Raw genomic sequence first — 8,222 nt, 5'->3', positions numbered from 1 at the left:
GTAAGATTAACATTGTTACACTATATCCATAAACATACTGTAAAAAAGGGAAGTTTATAGCTCTGGAAAGTGAATTGCATACAGGTGCCTGCATTAGGTGTTTTTTCATGCTTTGTGTCTATTAATACCTGTAGTTGTGGGCTGGGGGACAGCGACCTGTCCACTGGTCGCCTGCTGGTGATTGAAGGCTCTCTGTGGTCTTTTACAGCCTGACAGGTGAGGCTTATTTGAGGGCAGCAGCAGTCCAGTCGTGACCCGTCCACTGCTAATTTGAGAGACCCACAGTTAAAATTCTATTACACTTCATTAAAGCACACTGCTTTTTTATCTGTGTAGGAATGACATTCAGGAAGTGCTTGGGTAATAAGATCACTCTGATCCTCATCTTTGAAGTGGATGCTTAATTTGTGGCAAATCTCTGTGGAGCAAAGAGTTTGAGGGAATTGATGAATACAACAAGAATTTTCCTGATATATTTGCATCAGAGTCAGTGAATTGCATTTTGGTTCATTTTCAAAATTTTAATTAATATTGAGAAAATCAAAAAACTGCTACTTCTCTGTACGCATCTCCATGATAGTTGTAGATTGGCCGATAAATGCTCTGTCAGACACTGGCCCTGAACACTGTCTTCTAAGACACTTTGTCACGAACCACATCACATCCAGACGGCCAAAACATGTGGCAGCAGCTCAATGCATTCAGGCGTGGAGACATGGTCAAGACGACCCGCTGAAGCTCAAACTGAGTATCAGAATGGGGAAAAGAGGTGGTTTGAGCAACGCTGCACATAGCGTGGCAGACTGGCTTGTCTGAATATTTAATCTACTAATATCGTCCCACCAGACCATCTCTACAAAGAATGGGTGAAAATGTTTTGTTGAACCCACAGACTACTTTAAGCTGATAGGAACGCAACAGCAGCTCAAACCACTGGTTATAACCGAGATAAGCAGAAGAGCATCTCTGAATACACAACAATGATAAAACATTGCAGAAATTGCTAATCTACTGGAACTATCCCACGTGACCATCTTTAGGGTTTACAGAGAATGACCTGAAAACAAGAAATTATCTAGTTCTTTGACTTAAAATGCTTTGTTGATAACAAATCGGAGGAGAATGGCCAGACTGCTTTAAGCTAATAGGAAGGCAACAGTAACTCAAATAACCACTTGTTAGGACCAAGGCATGCAGAAGAGCATCTCTGGATGACACTCCGCCTCAACTACTAGAAGAGCATAATGCTACTTACTACAGGGAGTGCAGAATTATTAGGCAAATGAGTATTTTGTCCACATCATCCTCTTCTTGCATGTTGTCTTACTCCAAGCTGTATAGGCTTGAAAGCCTACTACCAATTAAGCATATTAGGTGATGTGCATCTCTGTAATGAGAAGGGGTGTGGTCTAATGACAAAATAACTGCCCATGAACTGAGAAAAGTCAAGCGTGCAGCTTGTCTGCATCCTTCAAGAAAAACATGATTTCCATGCAGGACAATGCTCCATCACACGCGTCCAAGTACTCCACAGCGTGGCTGCAAGAAAGGGTCTAAAAGAAGGAAAACTAATGACATGGCCTCCTTGTTCACCTGATCTGAACCCCATTGAGAACCTGTGGTCCATCATCAAATGTGAGATTTACAAGGAGGGAAAACAGTACACCTCTCTGAACAGTGTCTGGGAGGCTGTGGTTGCTGCTGCACGCAATGTTGATGGTGAACAGATCAAAACACTGACAGAATCCATGGATGGCAGGCTTTTGAGTGTCCTTGCAAAGAAAGGTGGCTATATTGGTCGCTGATTTGTTTTTGTTTTGTTTTTGAATGTCAGAAATGTATATTTGTGAATGTGGAGATGTTATATTGGTTTCACTGGTAAAAATAAATCATTGAAATGGGTATATATTTGTTTTTTGTTAAGTTGCCTAATAATTATGCACAGTAATAGTCACCTGCACACACAGATATCCCCCTAAAATAGCTAAAACTACAAACAAACTAAAAACTACTTCCACAAACATTCAGCTTTGATATTAATGAGCTTTTTGGGTTCATTGAGAACATGGTTGTTGTTCAATAATAACATTATTCCTCAAAAACACAACTTGCCTAATAATTCTGCACTCCCTGTATTGTTGATGCTACTTATTATATTGTTAGTGCTATTGGTGGTTTTTAAACCATAAAAATAGTGACAATATTATTAAAAATCAACTGCAGATTTTGGTGAAGAAGCTACATTAAAATATAAGTGGAGTGCGCTTGACTGTCAGTTAAAAGGAAAACCATACATGACTTAAAATAATCTGTGTAACCGTGTTCTTCACAGCGCAGCCTCTCTCTCTCCCCAGGGTCAGCATGTGGTGAGTCAGTAGAAGAGAGCCAGCGAGCGCCTGATCTCCTCCGAGCGAGGCTTGTCAGCGTGGTCCTGAGTGGGCTGTGTGGAGCTTCTGTCAGAGAGTGTCACATTTCCACGGCCCACACTGTGGCTCCTCTGTCCTACTCATGGCTGCAGCTCAATGGGTCCTTTGATGGGCCAACCTGAGGCCTTTCATCGTGCATCTCGCACGGGGGGGGTTGTGCCTCACAACACCTGGCAGGTATGCAAAACCACGTGCCCGAGACAAAACAAAAGCCACTCTGTCAAACGTTTATTGGAAATTAATTTCCTCTCCCTGATTCTTTTTTTTGTGCCTGTAAATTGAAGAACGGAAAAGAACACGATGATGTGGGGCAGCGCTCAGACATGAGGCAGTCACAAGACTGTGTAAGTACTTCATCAAGTTGATTATAAGAAACTGTGAATGTTATATTAAAGTATGATGCAACCTTCAGATCCCAATCCTGAAAAAATATACTAGTTTTTTTTCTTGTTTGTTTGATAAATGTTTTAAAAGGTTGAGTAAATTGCATTGTGCACAGGAGAACATGCAAACTTGATCTCCTGACTGGGGTGGCTCAAAAACATTCCCATCTGAGCCAAATAATACTAAAAGTGCAGTGTAAATTGGGCTGTCGCATCTGTCTTGGGTCTTATCGTACTTGGCCCTCTCCAGTTCCCATACACCTGCCCCACGCTTCCCTTTGGCTGCACCCTTCTTCTCTTTTTGCCCCTGCCCCATATACAGCAGGTCTGTCCCTGGGATCATCCTCTTCCTCCCCTTATCTGCAGTTCAAAGTCTGTTGACTGAATTATCTCCGGACGGTAAGAGAGAAAGGAAACAACTGTCGTCAGCTCTCAGTCAGCCGGGGAGAAACTCGTCCCTGACAGCCGGTTGGTTAACCGGTCTTTACTGCCTAATCCTGTGGTGGAGGCATGGGAGCAGGGAGAGACAGCACAGCGTGAGGACACATCAGCGTCTGCGCACAGACAAATGGCCTCAGTGTTTGCTTTCAGGGAGAGCGGTGTCACGAGATAGTGGATCTTCGTAGCGAGAGCGGAAGCTGAAGTCTCAGGTTTGAGTGGCCGCAGAGAGCACGCGACTGAGGTGTTGAGAGGAAAGGTGTGGTGGCCGGGCCCTGCGGGAAGACAGAGGGGAAGAAAGAACAAGTGCTGCACAGCGGGATGAGTGGAGGCTATTGAACTCAGAACACCTGTGTTCACTGATCAAAGGGATTATTGGTGTCTTGGGGCTTTGTTGCACCAGCCATATTGTTTCCATAATCACAGTTGCGCTCAGAGTGTCGAAGTTGAGCAAAGCAAATCAGTTTTTAAATCGACATCACCGGTCAGCATGAACGTTTTTCTACCATGTGATCTGGGCCTAAATACGGTACGGCCTGATAGATAAAGGTGGTTTAAAGGCGCCCAAGTCCTCCACATTCACATAGATGTCCCCTCTGGCCTCGTCGTCTGTCTTGGCTCTCTGGCACACAAGGTCATCCCCTAGCCAGTCACGACACTCCAATTAAGGCAACTGATGGACGCAGCTAATTGCTAGGATTTATAACCTCCTTTTATTATGCTTTATGAGGAAGGCAAGTGGAGAGCATTACCATTTATTGGCCCCAGGCTCTGTGCTGGATCACTGTCATCCGCTAGTGTCCAGCCTGACAACAGAACATCGAACAAGCGTGGGAAGCTGGAGCTGAGATGTGTAGGTGTCTATTCAGCACTTTCAGTTTGGGCTTTTAATGTGATGTTTTGGTAGAAACAAAAAGTACGTGAAAAGGCAGAAAGATTAAAATGTAGTTTGAAAAGGGGAGTTAAAGACTGGGTGAAACAGAGAGAGGCTCCATGGAGCAGGCAGGAGGAGAAGGCAGGCAAGGCTCCCATAATGAGTGTGTGGTTATTGATTGTATTGTAAGGGTGGCTGACCAGGGTCCCGTGTGCTATGGGGCCCAGTCCATCTGTGGACAATGCAGTCAGTTACACCTCACTGCTTCGTCTAATAAAGAACAGGCAGATTGATGTCACCAGTATGGTTGAACTCTACCTAACACTCACCAGCACCACACACACACACATGCGAAGCAGTACTGCAGCATGGTCATGAAATAGGAAAATAATTTTTATTTAATTTTCTGGCACAGAAATTATATAAACTGTGATTTGAGTTGATACATATCCACATACATAACAGAGAGCTGCAACTAATGATTGTGGTCATTATGAGTTAATATGTCAGCTATCTGACAATTTCCTTATTCATTGTTTAGTCCAGGAGTGTCAAACATAAGGTCAGGGGCCAGAATTGGCCTGGCAAAGACTCCAGTCTGGTCCAGTGGACAGCTGATTGAGGTTATGAATGGATTTAGACTTGTAGCTGTAGCTTTGTAAGTTTTATAGATTTTTTTCTAATTGCAATTATTAATTTGCAGAAAGTTTATATTTCATAATTACAGGACATTTTGGGCAAGGGGGTGCTATAAGTTTAACACATTTATCCTGTAGTTTCACTGGCCTGGCACACTTAAGAACAAAGTGGGCTGTGTGGGGCCCATAATGTAAAATGAGTTTGACATCCCTGGCTTAGTCTTTAAAATCTCATAAAACATTGAAATGGTCTGACCGTGGTTGAAAATGACATCCAAAAATAATTTAAAGTTTTCAAACAGGTTACTTCACTTCCGCTTTTATGAAACAGGAGCTATGGAAAATCATACGATCAGTGTTTTTCATGTGAATTTCAACAAATATTCCCAGTAATTATTATACAGTATTTTTCTTAGTAAAAAGCAAAAAAAGAAGTATGCTCACCCAGTGTGGAAAAACTTAGCACACAGAATTCACTGCTTCCAGCATTTCCGTGCTGCTGGCATTCCCAGCTAATGGACTGGCAGCATATCAGGTCAGGACCCTTCTATAAATGCTAGAACAATTGCAGCCCTAATGAAGTCTGTGTTCTGCTGGTTAAAGTTGCCTCTTTTAGAGGAAGTCAGCGCTTCCACCTGAACATCTGGCTGCGCTCGAGCCCGCGTAGCCTCGGTGGCAGAAGCACGAGCGATTACCCCTGCGCAGCCAGCCAAAACACAAAAATCAATAAACAATCTCAACGTTTCTGAGGGCCTTTCGTCTGACTTAATAAATGTCTCAATCCACTCTTATGACTTCATTTTGCTTTAACGTCTTCTTCATGTGCATCTTTTGCTGATCAATTAGAGAATGGAGTGCCCCTTCTGTCTTGACACCTGCCACCTGCCCTCCATTCAATGCTCCACACACACACACACACACACACACACACACACACACACACACACACACACACACACACACGTGTCACATGGCCACAAGGCACAAGGTGAACTGCTATTTTAATCCTTGAAATAAGATACCTTTTGAAAGCACTCTGTTAAATGGCTCATTAGAGGATAGGTCACGCACTTCTTCCAGGTTTTTCTATATACAGTATCATGTGTTCAGTAATTTTATCTTAACCTAAGAGTTTTTTCATCTATACATGCAGACTTTAGAAGCTCCAGCACATTTACTTCCCTTAAAGCATTGTGTTGCTTGAATCCGGCCCTTAATGAGACATATATGTAGTCCTAAGCGTGCGGGAGAGGCACCATTTCCAGGCTGTCAGGGACGATGATGACCGCAGCATCTTTCTCTCAGGATGCCTGTGCTGTCACAGGCCCTAATCCCGGAGCTGCAGGGATGACAGATGACTGGTGCCAGAGCCCCCTGGTCTGTGACTAGAAACTCCTGGAGAATTTGACGCACACCCCCTTCTCTTGTCTCCCATTGATTCTGCCACTTCCCATTATTGTCAATCAGGGCAGCATCATCTCCATCGGGGGAGAGGTGCAAGTAGGCGATTGCCAGGGCAGTGGGGTGCGAAGAGGAGCGTGCAGCACGCCTGCAAGCTACTACGCCAGTGCAAGAGGGGTGGGGGATGCTTCTCAAGGGGCCGCCCGGGCAGTATGCCACGACTAAAACGGAGACCTTTTGCTCTACAGCACACAGTGCACACAATCGAGAAGCACAGAAGGGTGAAACCTCTGGAGCAGTTTAGCGTCGAGAAAAGGAGCAGCTGAGGCTCTGGCTGAAACGTTTCACAGGGCTGTCAGTGGGGAAAGCAATGCTTCTCTCTCAGATGTGACTGCCTTGTTAGAAAAATGACATAAAAACAATGACAGGAGTAATGGAAGAGAGGTGAAGCATTGTTTCCAGAGGGGTTCAAACGGGTTTTGGAAGGTAGCTGCTTTGTCAGTAAGCTTCCGGTGTGCCACCCCCACCCCCTCGTGGCTCCTGACCCTTAATAGGCCTCTATTGCCACGATGTGGAGGTGTTCTGGTCAGGTAAGGCAACCACGCCACCGCTATAACCCCTGAAGATTGATGGGAGTGGCGCCCTCCCTCCCTGCACTGTAAAAGATTATCCGCTCACCCGCTGGAAACAAAGCTGTGATGGAAATTCGTCTCGCATCATCAGCAACAAAATATCTACACGGCCAAGCGGGAGTCTCTCATTTTTCATGGGCTATATATTAAATAAAAAAGAGCATTAAAGAAAAAGGGAGGGAGGCGGTCTGAGTGATAGCACTAGTTAGTATTTTTTTTTTTCGGTGGGCCACTTGAATCAAGGAGATTATAAGGTTTTTATTGGCTGTCAGGAAACACAACTTTCTGCGTACTTCACCCGCTGAAGCTCATAACGCTCTGATTAGAATGCCAGCCGAAATGAAAAGGGATGGTGCCGGTGTAAAAAACGTCCGGGGAGCAGCAGGACAAGCGCAGATGCCTTGGAATCTGCTCTCCCTCAAATACACGAGGGAATACAAGAGGACCAACACATGCACCAATAAAGCAGCGAGCGAACAGGCAGCACACGAGCTTCAGACAGAATTTATACTCCCAGTCTCACGGTCAGATCTGGTGTCAGAGACTGAGCCGTGCCCATTCTGAAGCGGATACATGAGACACATCAGGCAGAGTGTTATCTCTCGCTAAGTGAATATTGCATTCAGCTGATATGTGATATTTGAATTTCCCATTAGAGGAAGGGGGATAAGTGTCGAAGTGAAAAAGCTCAGTGATGTTTGCTCATTTCACTGAATGCAGTGAATGAAACCTTGCTTCACAGTTGCAGTGTGTCACAGTGATAAGGATGAAGTGATGGAGGTGGTCGGCGGGGGGGACTAGCAGGAAAACTGACTGCTGTTACTCAAAGGGTCACCTACACAGAAGCCTTCGGTTGGAAGACTAACAATCATTTACTTAAAAACTCAACCAGCTCAACCTGATCACTGTAATCTTCTCTAGTGGTTCAGAAGTGTTTTTAAAAGGCGTAACCGATACTTCACGAGTAAGGCGGCAGATTGAAATCATTCATTATATCAACTTGAGAGACTCCAGGTGTGTCAGTTCGCTCAAACTGAGCTTTCAATTTCCTGTAGTCGGAAGAAAGTAAGAGAGGGTAACATCAAACTCCAAAACATGACAGAGCTGGCTCCTTCTGACGGGAGGGAAGCCATTGATTTTTCCTCCATTTCACCATCAATCTGCTGGAGAAGAGGTGGGTATGGGTGTTCAGACACTTGATGATGTGATTTGTAACTATGGACCACCAGTGAGCAGAGAGAGAATTGCTTCGACTCTCAACACGTGGCAAAGTGACTACCCCGGTCTTCAGCATTCAGCTGGAAGATTAACAGTGGGGGATCTACCGATAATCTCCAGCGGCTGAGGGAGTATTTTCTCTGTCAGCCACACTGAAGCTACACTAACATTTGTATTCAACAAAGCCATTGACAAATCTTGGAGGGACTGTC

This window comes from Maylandia zebra, linkage group LG19, assembly GCF_041146795.1.
Source record: "Maylandia zebra isolate NMK-2024a linkage group LG19, Mzebra_GT3a, whole genome shotgun sequence".
Lineage (NCBI taxonomy): Eukaryota > Metazoa > Chordata > Actinopteri > Cichliformes > Cichlidae > Maylandia > Maylandia zebra.
The sequence above is the reverse complement of the archived record's forward strand: the minus strand, read 5'-3'. Positions refer to the sequence as shown.